The 20430-nt window shown below is 33.8% G+C and overlaps 1 long non-coding RNA gene across 1 annotated transcript; it reads left to right on the top strand.

Moving 5' to 3' along the window:
* The first annotated feature begins 15465 nt into the window (after positions 1 to 15465).
* LOC145976656 (uncharacterized) lies at positions 15466 to 20080 on the top strand. The gene is made up of 3 exons (XR_014440288.1): positions 15466 to 15742; positions 15836 to 15934; positions 19337 to 20080. It is a non-coding gene; the product is annotated as an uncharacterized LOC145976656 (long non-coding RNA).
* Positions 20081 to 20430: the final 350 nt, after the last annotated feature.

The raw sequence follows: 20430 nt of genomic DNA, 5'->3' as shown, positions 1-20430 counted from the left end.
AAAAATAAAAGAAATAAAAAAGTTTCTAAATCAAACTTTTTAATGCATATTTTTAGATGATCATATTCGGCCCATTAAAAAGTTCTAATAAAAAAATTGAATAGGGGTTGCTATAGTTTTATTCCCTTATAACAATACGGGAGGCTGAAAAAAATATTAATAAATAACCTTTTTACTAGTATAAAATATCCATCTAATTTCATTTCTTTAACTTGTTCCAAATTTGAGAAAAAATTAAAAATCTAATTTTTACTCCCATTTATGGAGAAGTGTAACTCCACAGGGAGGGATGTAGGAGTATATGTTTATATGAAAAACCCCTCTTAATTTTCGACAAAGAATCATCTCCTAAAATTTTTCGCACTTATTAAGAAATACCCTGTATAATAAGATTCCTGCTTGTGTATATGTGAACACAAAAAGACATTAATGATAAATACAAAGATGAATTGAAATCGCTGAATAGTTAGTCTCATTCATTTACATGTAATGTCAGTTTAATAATTTACCTGATATTTTATATTTAATTATTTATACATTTTTTAATATTTTAAAATATTTTAATAGAGAAAAATTAGTAGAGAAAAATTTTCCATTGTTGGAAAAATAAAAAAAAATCTTTTATCAAATCAAAATTAAATGCACATATTAAAACGTTATCAATTTTGATGTACTTTAAACGAAAATTAAGTAAATTTTCTATGCAAAGCTTTTATCTAACATTGCTCGTTCCATCGAATGGTCCAATTTCTTAGGACGCAAGAAATTTCGGCTAAGAATGATGCAATGATGTTCGTAGAATGTTTTCATTCGTAGAACGAATCGTAATGTCCAACGACATTATTGTTAATGGGACGTCGACAAAAGATACTTGGCAGTCAAGGTTCTAAAGCAATGAAAATTAATAATGCATTCACCAGGATGACTAATGCCAACTATTACGAGGTCGTACGCGGCTACTTTACGATCGTGAGATCATCATCGGTCGGTTGATAACGTGCGAATACATCGATATATGGACGCAATGCCTTTAACTTTCATATTTTCCAATTAAGCAAACCGCCCTCTCTCATCGAAAGTTCACGGAGAAGAACACTCGTGAATTGCGCGAGTCGCCGCTGATGTTATCTTTAAAATTCAATTTTAGTCTAGGAGTTTTAATGAAGTAAATTAATTCATCTAAACGCAAATAGACGTTGAGAGAAAAATGATCTCCACGCGTTTATAACTTAACATTTAAATTCTAATTCCTTCATAATTAACACCCTCCCACAGGAGAATCAATGCTGGAGAATCAATAGATCATGCTTAAATTAATAAAGAGTATAAAGGAATATTATAATTTGAATCTTGAATAAATAATTTTTTACAATACAACAAAAGAAGATAAAGAGAAAGAGAGATGGCAATAGAAGCTATTTATTTCACAAATTTAAAAAAATGTCCCATTGTCATTTGACAATCTTCCTTTCGTGGCAAACAGATGAGACGTTTGTCAGCGAAGATCGTCGAGAGGCAGACGAAGACAAATCGAGACGCGCTGAATACGAGTTTGCATAAAAAACTCGGACATTGATATGCACATGTGTTTGAATTCGACTTTGAATTCGATTTCGACGAGCGAGTATCGCTCGCGCGTAAAATTCTTGCAAGACAAACGTGCGAGTTGGAGCTGCTCCGGAATATAAAGTATGTCGGAGCCTGTGTGTAAGTAATACTCGATCGACCTTTTCGTATCGGGCGTTCGGATATTTTTAAAACCGGTTTGTATAAGTTTGTACCGCGCTACGAGAGCGACCAGGCTAATGAACGCTTACAACAGTATCCCAACTGTACGCGTTTCTGACGCTGAATCCCGTAATAAAAGTTAATTGACGGATCGGGGTCGATCGTGATTGTCGCGACAAAAACATGAGTACGATGCATTTTAAATTTGCCATCGTTCCGTGTTTGCGCGGTTGTAAATTAGAAAGTTTCTACAAAATTGGGAAGACTTTTAAGCACGAATTTTATCGAGACCACCGAGGCATGTATTCAAAATTCAGGGGGTGTCTAATATTGTCAAGAAATTCCCTGAAAATTCTCTGATTTTCTAGGTATTTTTGCTCAAAATTCCAAGTAAAGAGAATAAAGATTTCTTGGTTAAATTTTGAAAGAAAAATAGAGTGTGTTGAAGGAACACAATTGAATAATTCTCGTGACAAACATTTTTCGCTTGCATAACATTTTCATTTTTTAATCGCTAAAAATTATACTAAAAATATTGAGTATTAATAATTGTATTCAATATTTGATCAAGATATTAAATATACGAATAAAGATAGATATATATTTATAATATATTTTGAACACATATACTTCACGATTTGACTCTTATCAGCGGATTATCCATAATATGAAAACAAAATGATTAAAAAGAAAATTTTTAAAAAAATTCCATAAGAATTTCCTGATTTTTCCAGGTACAAAGAAAGTCCCTGAGGAGTTCTTCCAGGTTTTCCAGGGACTAAACACCCTGAAATTCCTATTTCCTGAGAAAAAAAAGATTTTTATATAATTTTACATATATAGGTCCTTTTTAAAGACCATTCTCCTCCGCCAACAGGCGAAATGTAATCATGAATAAAAAAGGACGATTAAAAGTACTCGACGTAAAAATTGATTGGTTGAACACTCGACTGCGCGTCTCGATTAAAAATAGGGTCGAAGGCCTTAAAGGCAGTTTCGGAGCTTCTTCTATTGCCCGAGCGTTCGCTCGGACCAGGGTAAACGAACCGTGAAGTGTCATCGAGACTTGTGCAGTGAGGTTTAGTCACGTGAACAGACGTGTGTGCAGACACGTATGAATATACGAGTCGTAGCGGGTCTTCTATTACCTTGTAAGAGTGTGCAGAGAGCTCGCCGCTTCTGGTTACCTTTGCTCGCGTTTACGCGAACGTAAAGTCTGATCAAATAGTCTTGGAGAACTCGTGCTATTGCAACTTTATAACCTGCAGGTTGATGTAATTACACAGCTACACAAGTTTCGTCGATTGTTACTGCTAAAGCTTTTAATTTTTTCATTACTGTTAATTAATCTATATAATTTGTTACACGTGTAAATGACTTATATATAACGTATGGAAAATTATTTATTTAGATCTTTATATCACGAGATATTTACGAGAAAATAAATAATCTAAATTATTGTATGCAGCTTTGAGATTACAACAAAATGTTCTATATTTTTTAAAAATAATATATAATTTTTTAATAATAATGTATAAAATGTGTAATTTTAAAAATTTTTTAAATTCATAATTTATAATTTTTATTAAATAAAAATTTAAATAAAATTTATATTAAAATATTTATATTAAGTAATTACATCAAAATATTATATATCTTTTGCAAATAATTATAGTGAATATATTAAAAGAGTGAATATATTAAATTAAAAGAGAAAATTTTTAATATTATACTGAGGAAATTACATCTACTATTTGCAAAAAATCAAATCTCATTTCTAGTCTATAATTTCATATATTTTAAAAAAATAAAAAAAAAATAATTAAAATATAATTATAAAAAATAAAAATTATAATTATAATTATAAAAAATAAAATATAATTAAATTATAATTATAAAATAAAATATAATTAAACTATAATTATAAAATAAAATATAATTAAAAAGTTCCACTCGGTTCCAATATAATGAGATAAAAAATTAAAAACTTTAATAACAACAATTTGTATTTGACCGAAAATTAACACGAATCAGAAATGAGAATGTCGAGATTAATTGTAAAAACGTGATTCATATGAGAGTATATTAATAGAATTAAATCGAATTAGAGTATATTAATCGAATTGATAAATCAAAGACAGAGAGAGCGATACAAATCGCGAGCAAGACAAATTGTGACAAATATATATTTCTCTCTCATTCTTCTTTAGCGTGTAATCCCACAATAACTAAGGCCGGTCAAGGTAAATGTAGTCGACTATCGATTAAATTTAAATTAGCTCGAGCTAATGTATCCTTAGAATCACTACGGATTTCATTCCAAAAAAAAAGCGATCGATACATCGCGAAAATACGCGCGAAAACTTTCTTGGTTCACTTGGAGAATCGATACGTTAATTTTCGAAGGTTTATATCGGATGACGATGGGAGACAAATAGCAAACTAGCCAACCGATAGAGCGTGTTATCGCAATGAGGTTTCCGCTAATTTTATGCTAATAAAGCAATCGCGCGTACGATGATAATGACCATGATAATGACAATGCCATTATCATTACGTCAAATTCAAAAACCGTAACGCTATTAACATTACGTCATTAAATCCGTATCGCAAAATCGGCATTTTCCGAGCAAGATCGCTCTTTACCTCCAATCATTGAATGCGATGAAAATGACAGGAATTCCATTGCGTGCTGAAAAAATTCGGTTGATTCAAGTTTCTTTTAAGCGCTAGTCAGTAAAAAAATTACGAGCGACGCTCGTTTTATCCGGTGACCTGCAAAACTTGAGAATTACGAAAACGTGAAAGAAAATCAATATTAATATATTTGTGCAACGTATGAAATGAAGAATATTAATTTCGGGAAGAAAATCAATATTAATATATTTGTGCAACGTGTGAAATGAAGAATATTAATTTCAATTATTGTGTATGCAAGAGGAATTTGTTGAAAGAGTAAAGTCGAAAGAGAAAAACGAGAATCACTAGATTAGGTATAAGAGTGAAAATGTGTTTTTTTAATGACAATTTTATATATTATTTGTTACATGTGTATATATATATATATATATATATATATATATATATATATATATACACAGAGAGAAAATTTTACAGTGCAAATTATATGAAAAGTATATTTTTTACATTTATTATAAAATTGGAATATAATGACATTAGGATTTTTTCTTTTATTATCATAAAAATTGTAAATTATTCATCTATTTTTATTATTTGCTATATGCATTTCTTTGTGCCTCAAAATATTTGAATAAATGTAATATTCCTTTATAAAATATAATATTATTGAATAAAAATAAAACAATATCATTTCGTTTCGGAATTTTTGATCAAGAAGAATACTGTCAGATTTTTTTTGTGTCGCTGACCTTTGAGCCAGCACGGCCACAGCATATATTTCATTGTGTTTTATGAGAATGCATTAATCAATATGTAAATATCATACTTATTTCTTAATTTAACTGATTCGTGGCCTATGAAACTTATTACAATCCATGCTTTCTCTCTCTTTCTCTCTTTGTTTTACACTTCATTTTTCCTACGTTTCTCTATCTGCTCCCGAAGGTTTTATTTCCATGAAATCAGGAGTAATGTACGCGTCACGGGAATTTTCCCGTCGTGCGTTATGCAATTTAAATTTCACTACAAGACGTCTCTCTCTTTTCCACACTCAGGAATATAAAATTTTCTAATTTAAAGTCAATATGTTTTTTCTCGTAGAAAATTAACCGCGTTATTTTTTCCTGAATCTTTTCCATAGATAAATATATGAACAAAGAAATGGCTCTATAAAAAAATATAAAATTTGCTCGACATATTTATTAAGTGTCCTCATTTCGACATTCGATAAACGCACTAATTTCTCCTTTAATCGATAAATGAAGAAAATGGCTGATATTGTTTTATTTTTATAAAACTTTTCTTTAAGACAACTCTTTCCTCGAAGACCTTCGAGAATTATTCAGCAAGTTCACGTGAGTAAAAGAGAATGGAACATCCTGTACATCGAAGAACCATGCACACCTGCATCATGCATTCTACACACGCACGTCACCGGTATTCTAATGGCAACCGGTGTTTCCCAAGCGCCTGTTGGGTCGTTGTTGACCCATTCGCTTCTGTTGACCGTCATTGTTTGTCAGTTTCTATCCTCTTCTCTTGCAATCATACGACAGGAAACTTTATTCTACCGAGTAATTATCATATTGGCTTGGACAATAACTGGACAAATGAGATAAATGGTGTTTTTCCCGAGCGTCTGCAGCATCCTATTTGCGGTCCAATGTTCTTTTTGCAAACTGCTGCGATTGGCCTCGCACGAAAAACCGATTAGTTCGAGCTGACCGACACTCAATGCTCTTCGTGCATTCACAGATCATATAATGTGTTGAATCACTGTTCTACAGGGTGTACGGAAAGTTGCTGAAATTAATCAATTGTTATTTTTAAATAGCATACAGAGAGCAGAGAAAATAAAGTCTTCTAGAGGATACTTGGTTTTCATTTATATTTGGACTGAAGACAATCTTCGGAGATATCCTTGTCATTTAATAAACGTTTATGAAAAAATGACGACAATCTTAATGATGCAGTATATTTTCTAACCAAGTCTCTTTCGGAAAAGAAAAATAAAGAATTTTCAAAGATATTTTCGATGTGACAAGAAAAGTGTTTATAGTTTTTACAGTTTTCGGAAGAATTGGTTCGAAATATGCGGAAACGAATGCCTATTTTGCAGAGTTGGACCAATCCTTATTCGGAAGGGAACAACAAACTGAAGCAGCGTTGGACGAAGTGTATAAGCCTAAAAGGAGATTACGTTGAGAAATAAAAAAGGTTTATCCCAAAAAATGAAGTAGTTTTCATTTCTGCACGGACTTTTCAAAACATCCTCGTAAAACTGCCAATTCATATAAAATAAAACTGCCAAGTGTCCTCTATCAGAAGACACTTTACTTTCTCCGCTCTCTGTATGCTACTTAAAAATGACAGCTGATCAAGGGACACGCTGCATTTCGATTAAGCTGGGAACGAGACATGATATTTCACATTCGAAACATTAGACGCAACCTATCGGGGATGTATCGTTCCGATGGTACGATAAATAAAATATGAAATTGATGGGATAAAAGTTTCACTCACTATGAATGCGTACCGAGTGAGACAAACTAGCGAAACGAAGCAAATAGTCGGGCATAAAGCATCAACCGTCGTCGTTTCTCCATATGACACAACAGAGAACGTGACTTATAGCTTCTTCTGCCGATAACTGCGACCGAGTTGCCATATACTTGCGTAATGGCAGACTTGTTGTACGTATGTTGGTCAAGGCAATTGGGTTAAAGCGCTCGTGACCAACGTAAATATCTCGCCACTTTCACGGATCATACGAACTCTCGTCGCGTGTAAAATGCTCCGAAAAAATATGCGAGTTACGAGATATCGAACGATCTGTTCGCTAATTTTGTGAAATGGAGAATTTAAACAGCACTTTCAATTCATGTATTACAATGGTAATACATTGATTTAATTGTTACTAGTACTAATTAGATTTAGTCAGTATTAATGTCAGCAAAAAATTTCGCAAATTCTGTCGACGAACAGAAGTTGGATAATATTTAGGAGAGAGTGACAATTATCCTTTCTCTGGCAGTGTGCCTTTTCTCATCTAGGGAAAACGTTTCTGAGACACCAGTTATATCACAGACCTGCCAGTGAAAGGAAGGACGCACATGTGCGTTGAATCAAGAGGATCGTACCTCTCTTTCTAAACATGTAATTAAAAAAAATAATGAAAAAGAGGAAAAAATCAAAAAGTATTCACAATATTCACGCTGATCTAACGATGATTCAGCGGCAATTCAACGATACTCTCGTACTCGAGGGAGCTGGAGCGCATTTTCTTTCTTTCTTTTTTTTTTATTTTTATTATTTTTACTGTCTCGTCGGAGTTTTCGATAAATCAAAATCGATGGATGGGCGGGCGAGGAGAATGAAACGAACTGCAAGTGAGACTCGAGAGCGAAATTATGGCAAGATGTCGAGGGGGACGCATTTAAACGCCGCTGATCGAAACCCCGGATCGCATCCCGCATTTGCAGCGAGTGCAGCGAAATGGCGAGGAGTGCATTTCGCGGAGAAAAAGGGGCAGTCATTTTCAACAACGGTGGCCGCGGCCTTTGTACAAAGTGCTACCCGTTTCCCGACGTCTGTTCCGCTCCACCTCGCGCATCTCTCGCTCGCTCGAGTTGAGAAAAAGGAGACAGGATGGACGGAGAGAGGGAATTTTCGCCGGTGGAAAATTCTCGGCGAGATGTATCAACCTTGTGCTTTTCCACAATGAACGCCTTTAGAGTTGGAATCATTATTTATGCGAGATGTTCTCGATTTACGACGACCTCGTGCTCCAAAGTGGACCGATGTTTTATTTTCTTTTTTTTTATCATGTGGCGCAAGAGAAGCCCGAAGCAACATTATGTTGTAATAAATTCGATTCACATTGCATTAATACGGAGTATTTCACGCGGAAAGTAAAGTGTTGACATTAATCAGCTGCTACTTTTAAATAGCGGAGAAAGTAGTGTCTTCTAATAAAGGACACTTGGCAATTTTTGTTTACATATGGATTGAAGACAATCGAGGGTAGTTTTGTCATTTAATAAACTTTTATGAAAGAATGTCGACAATCTTAATGAGATGTAGTATTTCCAATTTCGAACTAATTCTTCCGAAAACTGTAAAAACTATAAACATTTTTCTTGTCACAGAGACTTGATATCTATTTCAATTCTCTCTGAGATGTGTCCAATCGAAAATATCTGAAAATTCTTTACAGTTTCTGAAAGAGACTTGGTTCGAAAATATCTGCATCATTAAGATTGTCGTTATTTTTTCATAAACGTTTATTAAATGACAAGGATATCTCCGAAGATTGTCTTCAGTCCAAATATAAACCAAGTATCCTCTATTAGAAGACTTTATTTTCTCTGCTCTTTGTATGCTACTGAAAGTTTTTGTTTACCTATGGATTGAAAACAATCAGGGATATTATCATTTAATGAAACCAAGACTTTCTCAAAAACTGGAAAAAACTATATATTTTTTTGATACCATTCAACACGAGAGAAACTCGATATCTGTTTCAATCTTCTCGGTGTGCAAGATATTGAAAATCGAAAATATCTTTGAAAATTCTCTACAGTTTCCGAAAGAGACTTGGTTCGAAAAGACACTATATCTCATTAAGATCAACATTTTTTATTAAATGACAAAAATATCTCCATGTGTAAATGAAAACTGCCAAATGTTCTCTTGGAAGACACATTATTTTCTCTTTATATGCGTTTGATGAAAAATGACAGCTGATAACAGTTTCAACAGCTTCCAAGGAGACACCCTGTACATTCAGAGAGTCATAAACCAATTAATAAATTCCTCTTCGGTCAATTTATTTATACTTGTCCTCCTCGTATCATAAACTGCATGGAAACTCACGATAAACCCACAGTGATAAAAATTACGTGGACAAGTGAAAATACACTCGTAAGTCTGGATTAGATCTTATCAATCTTGAACATGTTCAGTTTTATTTTCGTGGAAAAGTTCTTATTGAAATTTTCGGGTATTTGCGCTTCTTTATAAGCGATGCAGGATTCTGAATGATTCGCTGTCCCCTAGTAGCGTGCCAAGTGGCATCCAGGGCGATTTATTGTCTCTGTTATGATACGAACGAGGGGCTAGTGCATTACGCTTACGTATAGGGTGACCGAAGTAACGCATGGGAGAGCAAAGGTTTATCATTTTATCGCTATAGGACACAGCGCTCCAATGACACGTGAGAAATCTTGATGCAGAGCTCTATACAGCATCATTACGGTCTATATAAAAAAAAAAGATGGAAAACGCGAACAAACTGTATATCCGTTCGGAAAATATGAACTCGAGACCCGCGATAAATATAGATTATGGTAAACGTGATAAACTGCAGAATGCCATATATTGCCGCAAAATATTGCACTCACCGCATTTTATGAATCGTCGGCGCTGTATTATTAATAAGTATGAAGATCTTTCGCCATTTTTAAATTAAACCATCGTAGAAATTCGTTCTTTTTCCATATTATTTAATTTTCACAAGACAACCATTCATGAAAAAGACACAATAGATAGAGTCTTCTTAACAGAAATAAAAGAGATCCTCATGAAACAAAATTCATAATTGAAAATCAAACTTGTGTATTTAGATTAGATTAGATAATTCGATTTTTTATTTCGAATATATAATACGCATCGATGAAATGTGTATGAAAAATAAAATAACATGAATAGTGAAATAATAAAAATAACAAATGTAAGAAAATAAAGTAATACAATAATAAATAATAAAATATATAAATAATAAAATAATAAAAATGGTGAAAAAATAAAATAATACAAGAAAAAAATCATGCAAAATAATAATAAAAATATGTCCCGCATCCGCACTAGTAGGAAAAATGCCTCAAAAGTATGAAAGTGTACGTTCGAGTTATGAAACTTACTTAACGCACTCTAATAAAGAACGCGGGCGGAAACGACCGACAGCCGGAAGCTTCAGAATAAAGTTCTCAGACGTATCGCGAATGTCATGGACGGTGCGTCGTCGACACGTGACGTGGAATTTCGTTCCAAGAGAGCGCGAACTATTCGATTCTTATCGCTTCTCCGACGCGAGCGTGAGCGAAGCCATTGACCCGGCTACGAATCGCATGCCCACACGCACTCACGCACGAAAATGTCCGAGTTGTGTGCACGCGTGTACAGATACGACAGATACGGCAAGATGGACGGGCGTTGTTCGTGGGCGTGCCGACTAAAATCCTGGCTGAAACACAGGGAACGCGCGTCCCAGCGTTGGACGAGAGATCCTCCGGCGAGGGACAACACGTGGCGGGACAACGCAATAACTGTCATCTCCGGTAAAGGAGGACGTCAACGACGACGCGACTTTTACGCGTTCTCGAACGTATACCGAATATGACATATATATCGCTGTGTCGTACGCGAATAGGGTTCACTCTATTTAGGACGTCGGATCGCTCCCAAATTGTCCCGCGGGGGTGGGTCGAGAATCACCGAGTAATATTTCGATGATGACCACGTATTTACCACCGCCACTATTCGCACCACGGAGAATGTTTCTACATCTTCAAAATTTTATATTCATCAAGTCTCTGCGTAAAACAATAATAAATAATAATAATAATAATAAATAATAAAATAATGAAGATAATAAATGTAAAAGGAAATAAAATAATATATAAATAATAAAATAATTAATGTAATAAATATAAAGAAACAAAATAATATGAATAATAAAATAAGGAAAGATAATAGAAAGTAATAAAAAGTATGCCTCGCTTAATACGAAGATACAATTCTCGCGCCATTCAAGGATTTTTATGAAAAAAATGAGGTAGAGGAGAAACATTTTTTTCTTTTTGAAATAATGAATATCACAAAAAATTAAATCGCCATTCCCTGTTACCTTATCGCGTATGGTTAAACTATTCCCAAAAATCTTTCGTTTCGGGACATGGATTGTTGAAAATAAGCGAGGATACTTAGGGAGGAGGCCAGAATACCTTGGTTCGTGGTGTGATATCCTCGAAGAATGCTTAAAAGCGGGGGCGCGCAAACTTTCCATGGGAATAGGGGAGGCGCCGACGAGACTCGTAAAAAGCGCCGCGAGCGTGGTCTTATGAGTTTTAAATCGTGAATTATAATGCGACAGGAGCTACTGCTTAGCTCTCTGGAATGGATCCAAGTCACATTATATGAAATAGTTATGTCGTCCTATAGCAGGCGGAATTATAATGTATAGATAGAGGGAGAGTGATTTTATATGATTAAATAAGTAAAGATACAATAGAAAACTGACGTAGATGTCTCCTATAAACGGTATTACATTTATGATATATCTCAATTTTTTAGTTTACTACAAAATAATTTTTTTGTTATTTCATTCATTTGCAATATATGCATAACTACATTTTAAATCTTTGATATTCTTTCATTAACTGACTCTTAATTATGTAATTAAATTCTATTATTTTATGGGGATGACTCTTTGGGTCTTTAATCATTTAAACACTCACAAATGCTAAGTTATATTATTATAATAAAATAATCTTCTAATTAAAAGTGCCAAGACAGAAATATTCGTCTCGTTAAATTTTATTATGAAATTAATATAAAATTATTATATGTCATAATCGTACATAAACATACAATACAATTGATTTTCCGGATACTTTTTCGATAGAATTCAAGTAAAAATATTTTGTTTACTCTTTTTCACTCTTTAATTTAAATTTAAAGCGCGTATTTTCTGACAAAAGCCATGCTAATCAAGGATAGTAATCGTGCATAACTATATTTTAAATCTTTTAGATATTCATTCGTTAACTGACTCTTAATTACGTAATTAAATTCTATTATTTTATGGGGATGACTCTTTGGGTCTTTAATCATTTAAACACTCACAAATGCTAAGTTATATCATTATAAGAAAATAATATTCTAATTAAAAGTGCCAAGACAGAAATATTCGTCTCGTCAAATTTTATTACGAAATTATTATAAAATTATTATATGTCATAATCGTACATAAACATACAATACAATTGATTTTCCGAATACTTTTTCGATAGAATTCGAGTAAAAATATTTTGTTTACTCTTTTTCACTCTTTAATTTAAATTTAAAGCGCGTATTTTCTGACAAAAGCCATACTAGTCGAGGATAGTAATCGTGTCTGTCTAATTATGCGAAATCGGCTGCCACAATGACATTATCCAAATTCGCGGTGCAATACACTAGTAATTTAATTAAGCGCGACGCGCTGTTGAATCGGAAAAAATAATAACCGCGGATGAGAAGAGCGATCCCGTTTCTGCAATATATGTGCTTTGCACATATATACGCACGTGTGTTTCAGCATGTAAATCACATTACGTTACGTGACATTTCGGGAAACTGTCCCTTTAAATAAAAATAGAGCTTAGAAAAATTCGCGGAATAGATATCAATTAAATAACAGCAATTACATCTGGAGCAATTAAAAAAAAACAAAAATAAAAATAAAATAAAAAAATTAAAATTAAAAATAAATAAAAAAAGATCTAAAAGATTTTCCTTATATTTAAAAATTTCTTTTCGTGGTTCGGATATTTTGCAGGTGAAAGTTAAGGGCAAAAAAAGGGCGGGCAATCGTTGCTTCCGGCAGGAACGAAAACGACGGACAATAAGGACGAATTACACACATGGAGAGGGCTACAAAATATAATGAGGTTAATTTTTATTTATTATTACTTTTTTTAGCTGGAAGTCCCTCGAATCGAGTCCGGATCAACTTGGCCTTAACTTACTCCTAATTCTCGCTTCACGATAAGCGTGGTATTCGGTATCTTAAAAAAATAGTCTCGAGATAAGATACAAATCAGTTCCATTGAAATTTATCAGGGTATTTATGTACTCAAATCTTGTAAAAAATTTCCTGAAAATTCCATGATTTTCCTGGAATCTTAGATCTTTCAGTAAAGCAAATATTTTTGAGATTTTTTAGTGCAACTTCCTAAAATAAATCTTTTTATTATGTGTTTTCTAACATTTTTCATTCATATAAAGGAGAAAACATAAAGCCTCTTAAGTATCAAGTGCTAGATTTATAAAATGTATTTAAAAAAGTTGAATAACTTTTGTGAGATAAGCATTTTTTACTTGTAGAAAGTTTTCATTTTTTTATCTGAAAATTAGAATAAAGAACACGTACTTCATATTCAATATTTCGTTAAGGTATTAAATATAAACAAACATAGATCATATTCATAATATATTTTAAACATTTAATTGGCTTGTCGACTCTTTACAATATAAGAGCAAAATTATCAAAGAGAGAATTTTTTTAGAGAAATTCCCTGAATCCCAATAAAATTCCATAAGAATTCTCTGATTTTTCCAAAAGAAATTCTTGAGAATTTCAAGTTCTCTAGGGAGTAAACGCGAATCAAATTTCGAGTATCGAATCAAATTTCAAGTTTTAAAAAGAGATAGATATATAAATCTTGACTTTCTTAGGTTAAATTTTAATTAACGCGCTTATTGGAATATAATATATCTTTTCTCTAAGTCAGATCGAAAAACTCTAGCACAAGGCTCGGGCGATCTCTCGATCGAACGTAACAAAGATTTCTTTGTAAAAAGCAAGCGAACTAGGAGAGAGTGATGATAGTTTGTTCTTATCAATTGGATGTGTGTGCTTAATTTTCCAAGCTGGAACTCTCAAATATAGAAATAGTATAGAATCAATCTCAATATTTTCTTATTTCAGAGAACTGCTTTCCTCATCAGAAAATTTCCCGCAAAATGTAAGCGTCATCAATATATGCGCGAGTAAGAAAAATCTGATAACGAGCACTTTTAATCTAAAAAAAAAAAGCTTGAAAATTATAGAAAAGAAAGCATGCAGAATCAGATGTAATTCTACTTATTTTATATATCAGAAAATCCTATATTACTGGAATAAGAAAATTTTCAAATACAACTTTTATAAAAAGTTATATTTGTGTGCAATTATAAAATAAATTATAATAAATGTATGATTGATGTGATTATTGAATTATGAATTTGATCAATATTAATAAAAAATTGCTTAATCCTAATTCGGAACGAATAATTATTTTCATTAATTGTTCAATTATTTCAAATAAATAAAAAGTGAAAAATTCCGTTATAATTTCTTGAGTATAATTTGTTTATAAAATAAATTTAAAAATATTATGTACAAAAAAATAATAAATTGTATAAATTAATGTATGAAATGTATATATTGTAAATAAATTTATGAATATAAGAATTTTCTAATATTAAAAAAAATTTTCTAATATTAATAAAAATTAATATAATCTGACACACTTAAGAAGTTTATAATTTAATAAATATTTAAATTTACATTAGAAATTTGATAATTTATAATAAAAAATATTAAATTTACAAAAATTTATAATTTGCAATAAAATGTTAAATTTGAAGAAATTAAAAGAAAAATTAAAATATAACAAAATTCAGTTAAACATATTATACATATTAAAGGAGATTTATAAAAATTTAACTATTATTCTACATCTGATTTCCTGCCCGAATCGAAAGTGACGCTTTTAATTGGTCAATTATAATACAATAAATGTCGCGCGAGGATTTTCTTCTCGCGATTGTCACGGTTCTGGCGCCTAGTCGTTATCCGTCATAAACAATCTCGTTAATTTGCGAACAAGTTTCTCCTTCGCGAATGTAAGAAGGAGAAGTCGCAAAAAGTTTCTTTAACGTCGACTCTGGCAAATAGTACGCGAACGCTCGGCGCTGGTTTAATAAATCGGCGGAAGGAATGCGATGCGCGCGGCGCTGACAATCAGCTGATCGAAGAAAAACATCCGAGCGTTCGCTCGCGCGGGGCTGCCGGGAATTCGCGAAATCAATACGCGTATAGAGAACGGCGAGGTTCATTTCCCTCGATTAATTTCCGCTAAAAAGAGATTAATTAAAATTAGATAAAAAGAGAGAAAATTTGCGACAGCTTATTATTTATTCCGAGTTTATTTTTCAGAATTATTACGAATCGCTTTAATGAACAAAGATCTTTAATCTAATCGAATTCGAGATATCAGTCGCCAAAATAACGCGTGTGTTTTGTCGAAGAGAACGTCATGTAATTAACATATTTATAAAAGATTATCGCGAATAATCTATGCAATGATATATCATGAAAATCGTTTAAAAAAATTAATTACCGTATATTCTACTTTAATACTATCATTAAGTAATACGTCCTTATCAATTTGCGTTTTTAATGTGCAAAGAGGAGGACGAGAGCGATGATAATAACCATAATGAAAACCATAAAAATGTCGTCATCGTGAAAAATACGCTTAATCGAAAGATACATCCGGCTCATAAGGTATATGTAACATATGTGTGATTTGCCGATTCTGGACGTTTAAATCGTGGTGTATTTTCAAACTCGTATGTATGTACATCTGTCCATGTCCAGATATCACATGTGTGTCCGTATCGATCGAGATTACTGAGAATGAGATCTCTTTTATGTGCATCTTGCGCGATTAGATAGATTGAGGATGAACAGTAGCAAGTAGGTCATTTTATGTATACAATCGTAAAGCAAACATCCTTCATGATACGAGGGTATACGTTATGATTCGTGAGAAATTTTATTATGCCCTTTCGGACAATCTGGGTTTCAGTAATTTCCCGAAATCCTCGCACGAGTTACATCATGAAAGAGACAGAGAGAGAGAGAGAGAGAGAGAGAGAGAGAGAGAGAGAGAGAGAGATAGAGAAAGAGAAAGGCGTATAAATATGCATAGTGTTTGTACGCCAATTATCGTATGAAACGCGATAAAAGAGAAGGAGAAAAAAACATAATTACAATATACAAAATTAAGATCCATTATTTATTCGCGTCATACATAAATCCATTGTAATTAAGACCGAGAGAGAGAAAAATTAATTTATTTTTACTTTATACAAAAATTACAGAAATTATCTTCTCTCTCTCTCTCTCTCTCTCTCTTTCTCTCTCTCACTCGCTCTCTATCTCTTTCTCTCTTATATAAACTAGATGTATATATTACTTTAATTAACTCTCGAAATATTTTACAAAGTCGACGCAATTAGTCAATGAGTTTATAAAATATTATATAAATATTATATAAATATTATATTATACAATATTATATATTATACAATATTTTATTATAATAAAAAATCTACACAAAAGACTCGATATATATTTATATATATTATTTATATATTTATATATATTTATAGAAATAAGACCAATTTTTAAATCGAGATCTATCGTCGTTTAACAAGATTAATACATCTCGCAAGTCAAGTGCATTTAATACTCACCGATCTTTTGAGAATCAACTGTCAAAAGGAGATAAACCTCGGGAGAGATAGAATTACGTCAAGACGATTAAACGCGACCCTCTATTTCGAGCAAGTTAACGACAGCACGATGCACACAAAAAATTCGAAATGCACACGCGTATACCCGTTTTATTGGCAGTCGCGAGAGAAAATTCGCGAGACGCGTCCGGGGCAATCTCGCGCGCGCGCGCGCATGCGCACACGACTCGAATTCCGCGCGCTCGCGTTTCGCGCGACTCGAGACGGTTTTGACAGCGAGAGAAAAAGAGAGAAGAATTCGGTCGCCGAGAGAGATCGACGTGCGATACACTAACCTTGATCGTCGGTCCAGTTTCGAATGCGTATCCCCGCGTCTCCTCCTCCTGCCCCCCCTTTTCTTCCTGCTCCTCCTCCTCCTTGCGCTCCTTCACCTGCGAGCGGGCGTAGACGCAGCTGTAAGCGACGTTGTCGAGACTCCTCGGGGATATCTATCGACGAGCGATGACAGATCGGCGCTGTCTTTCTCTGTCTCTCCCTTTTTCGAGGAAGGAGTCCTGCCCTTTCCCTGCCGCATAAAGCACAAGCTGTCCGTCCGTCTGCCTATCTCTCTCGCACCGCGAGATTCTGCGAATCTTCCTCTTCGTATCCCTCTCCCCGCGCGCTCCCTCACCCGCCCGCACGTTCACTCTTCCACATCGACTTCCTCTCTCTCCCTTCCTCTTCTACTCACTCACTCTCTACCTCTCTCTATCTCTCTTTATCACCGTACAACACACGGAAAATGGCAGCCCTACTGTACTCGCGGGCAGGCCAATGCTTGCCAACTCGCGCACTGACACGGACAAGGGCGACCGCGGGAATAGCGCGGCGTCGCGGATACCCCGACGCGCTTGCAACTCGCTTCCGGTGTACTCGGAAGGGGGAGCCGCGTGAAACGATCGCGCACCGACGAGGCCCGAGTCCGCGTTCAATTTGGGGTATGAAGCGCGAGTCGCTTGTTTACGACGGCATTTACGCGGCACCGCGTACGTTCTACAATTGACCCCGCGGTGTCCCGTTGGCATCACTGTACGTGGCCGACCCGCCGAATGCGAGCTGATTATCCGCGTCATCACGAGATGGCGCTAACGCGCGGAACTAATTACTCGCGCGGCTGCGAGATGGCACTGACGAAGGACGGCGTCGTAAATTGACAGTTGATGGGCTGGCGTTATTACAGCGACCGTTTTGATCGACTACCGGGTGAGATTCCGATGGTTCCAACGATTCGAGAAAGAGAGCAATCGCGTACAGAGCATTGTACGGAACGCGCTATATGTTAAATTGTTACAGGCTTTTTTGTAAAATCGGCCTTATGTATATGTATATAAATATATACAGGATGTATCAGACCACCCGTGCCAGCCAAATATCTCGAAAACCTATTTAGCGGTCCCGCCAGGGTAGTGTTGGGCTCTAACATACATAAAATTTCGTATTACATAAAAGTACATAAATTTCGTATTACATAAGTACATAAAATTTCGCAAAATAATTTGTATTACTATAAAAATTATTGAGTATCAACAACTTAATTTTCATCCTTATATAAATAAAATACCTATAAAGAAAAAAACAATCAAAAAATATTGACCCCTTAAAAATTCTTAATATTAATAATATAATTATTGAAATATTTATTAATCTCTTTTCCCTAATATTATTTAAACCTACATTTCCTGATTTTTTAAAAGATACATAATATATTAATCACCTAAATTAATCACATAATAGCCCTAACAATCCTCTACTTCTTCAAAGGAAAATTAAAAAATCTTAATGATCACCTAGTAGCCCTAACAATCCTATTTCTCGATTAAATGAAATTATTCGAGGAAAGCCTATCTCTTATCACGAATATTTTAATTACGTGCCCTAATTACATTCTCTAACCGCGTGCCCTAACCGCGTGAATAAATGTCCGACATTAGGTATTATTGTACGTAAAGCTTTTCTTCAGGCCAGTTGAACTTACTTTTCGTTGATCCTGGCCACTTTCTCGCTCGATCTCTAATCAGAGATCGAAAAAGGAGATAAACACTCCTTCTTTTGCCGATTAATTACCGGTAAATAAGCGTAAATATTTCACGCTCATCGTAACGATCGCTCGATTTTACGATCGTTCGTTAAATATTTGAATATAATTTTATTTTAACTCAAATAAAGCCAAATTACTACAAATTTCTGTATATTATATTTTTTAATAAAATATAAAATTCATGTGTGTGTATAACTTTTATCATATTACAAATAATTTAATTAATTCATCATTTGGCTTTATATTAAGTTAAAGTATAAAGTTTAAAAACAATATCTACAAACAAATTCTACGATGGATGAGCTATAAGGAATTAGAATAAAATAAGTGCACGTTATAAAAATACAGCAGCACCAAAAATTGGTAAAATTGATAAAATTATTAATGCGTGCTCTTTATTTAATAAATTAGACAAAAATCTTTATAAAAAAATTTTCTTTCCTTGATTCTCTTTTTTTAATTAATACTTCAATATATTTTCGCAATAGATGCAAAGCATTTCGAAAGAATTTATTAAAAGTTATTTAATTTAATCTATCCTAGCTCATGCATTTTAAGGCAACGGATTTACTACAATCTGCAATCTACAATGTACAATCTACAATCTATAATCTACATCTACATCTACATCTACATCTACATCTACAATCTCTACGAATTCGTTATCTTAAAGTTAAATAAAAGTTTTTCTCACTCACCGGCACTGATGCGCAACAGCAGAGTTATCGAAGCTACGTTGTCTGTAACATACAAATATAAAATTCATTTATAATAATGTTCACAAAATGCAATCAATATTTCAAAAAATATTTATCGTTCGGAATTTTATATCCGATATGTAAAATAATAAGCAGAGATAAACACGTGTGGAAAAATTTTATAAATTTTTGAAACTGCTTTTTAAATAGAAAGTTTTATATGACTTTTATAGAAATCTTTTTCTCTAATTTTCTCTTTAATTCATTTAAATAATAAGACCGAATTATTATGCGTACAATTTATACCAATTGATATAAAAATAATAAATATTCACCATCAGGTTGCTCCGCTGATGCAAGATACCTCTCCCAGGCCTCCTCCTCCTCTCATGCTGTTGACGCACGATACTTTTAACGGCACTCCCGCACTCACGAGCGATATTTTTATATCGCTATTTCCGCTATTTTACGCGCGATATTAAACGGCATTCCCGCACTAATTCGGTACGATTAAAAATTTGGTCGCGCGATATATATATTTAATATATGTATATATATACTTTGTACGACACTCCCGGTTTCGGTACGAGCGAAAATCTCATTTCATTTCACGAGAATCAACAGGTCGGGAATGCAACGATACAACGAGCAAAGACTAAGCCCGAACCGGAAAGAAGACGAAACGATTGATGGAAATAGAGGAAAATGAAGTTCACTAATTCTTTTTCGCGCATAATTATCCTATCTTGTATCTCGTATCGAACCTGGACCCGCTAAGCACGATTTCAGGTGCTCCGCCCGGACATATTATGTCTCCCGCGGTTGCTATATGCTACACCAGGGTGGTAGACGGCAAAAGAAGAGGATACCCACATTTTTTAAATGCTAACATTCAGCAATTTAGAAAATGGGGAGGCAACCTCTTTTACCGAGCGAAAA

Source organism: Camponotus vicinus, unplaced genomic scaffold, assembly GCF_025532165.1.
Source record: "Camponotus vicinus isolate PSW18456_S1 unplaced genomic scaffold, iyCamVici1.0 SCAF_1, whole genome shotgun sequence".
NCBI lineage: Eukaryota > Metazoa > Arthropoda > Insecta > Hymenoptera > Formicidae > Camponotus > Camponotus vicinus.
Note: the sequence above shows the minus strand (reverse complement) of the source record. Positions and strands in the feature narration are given on the sequence as shown.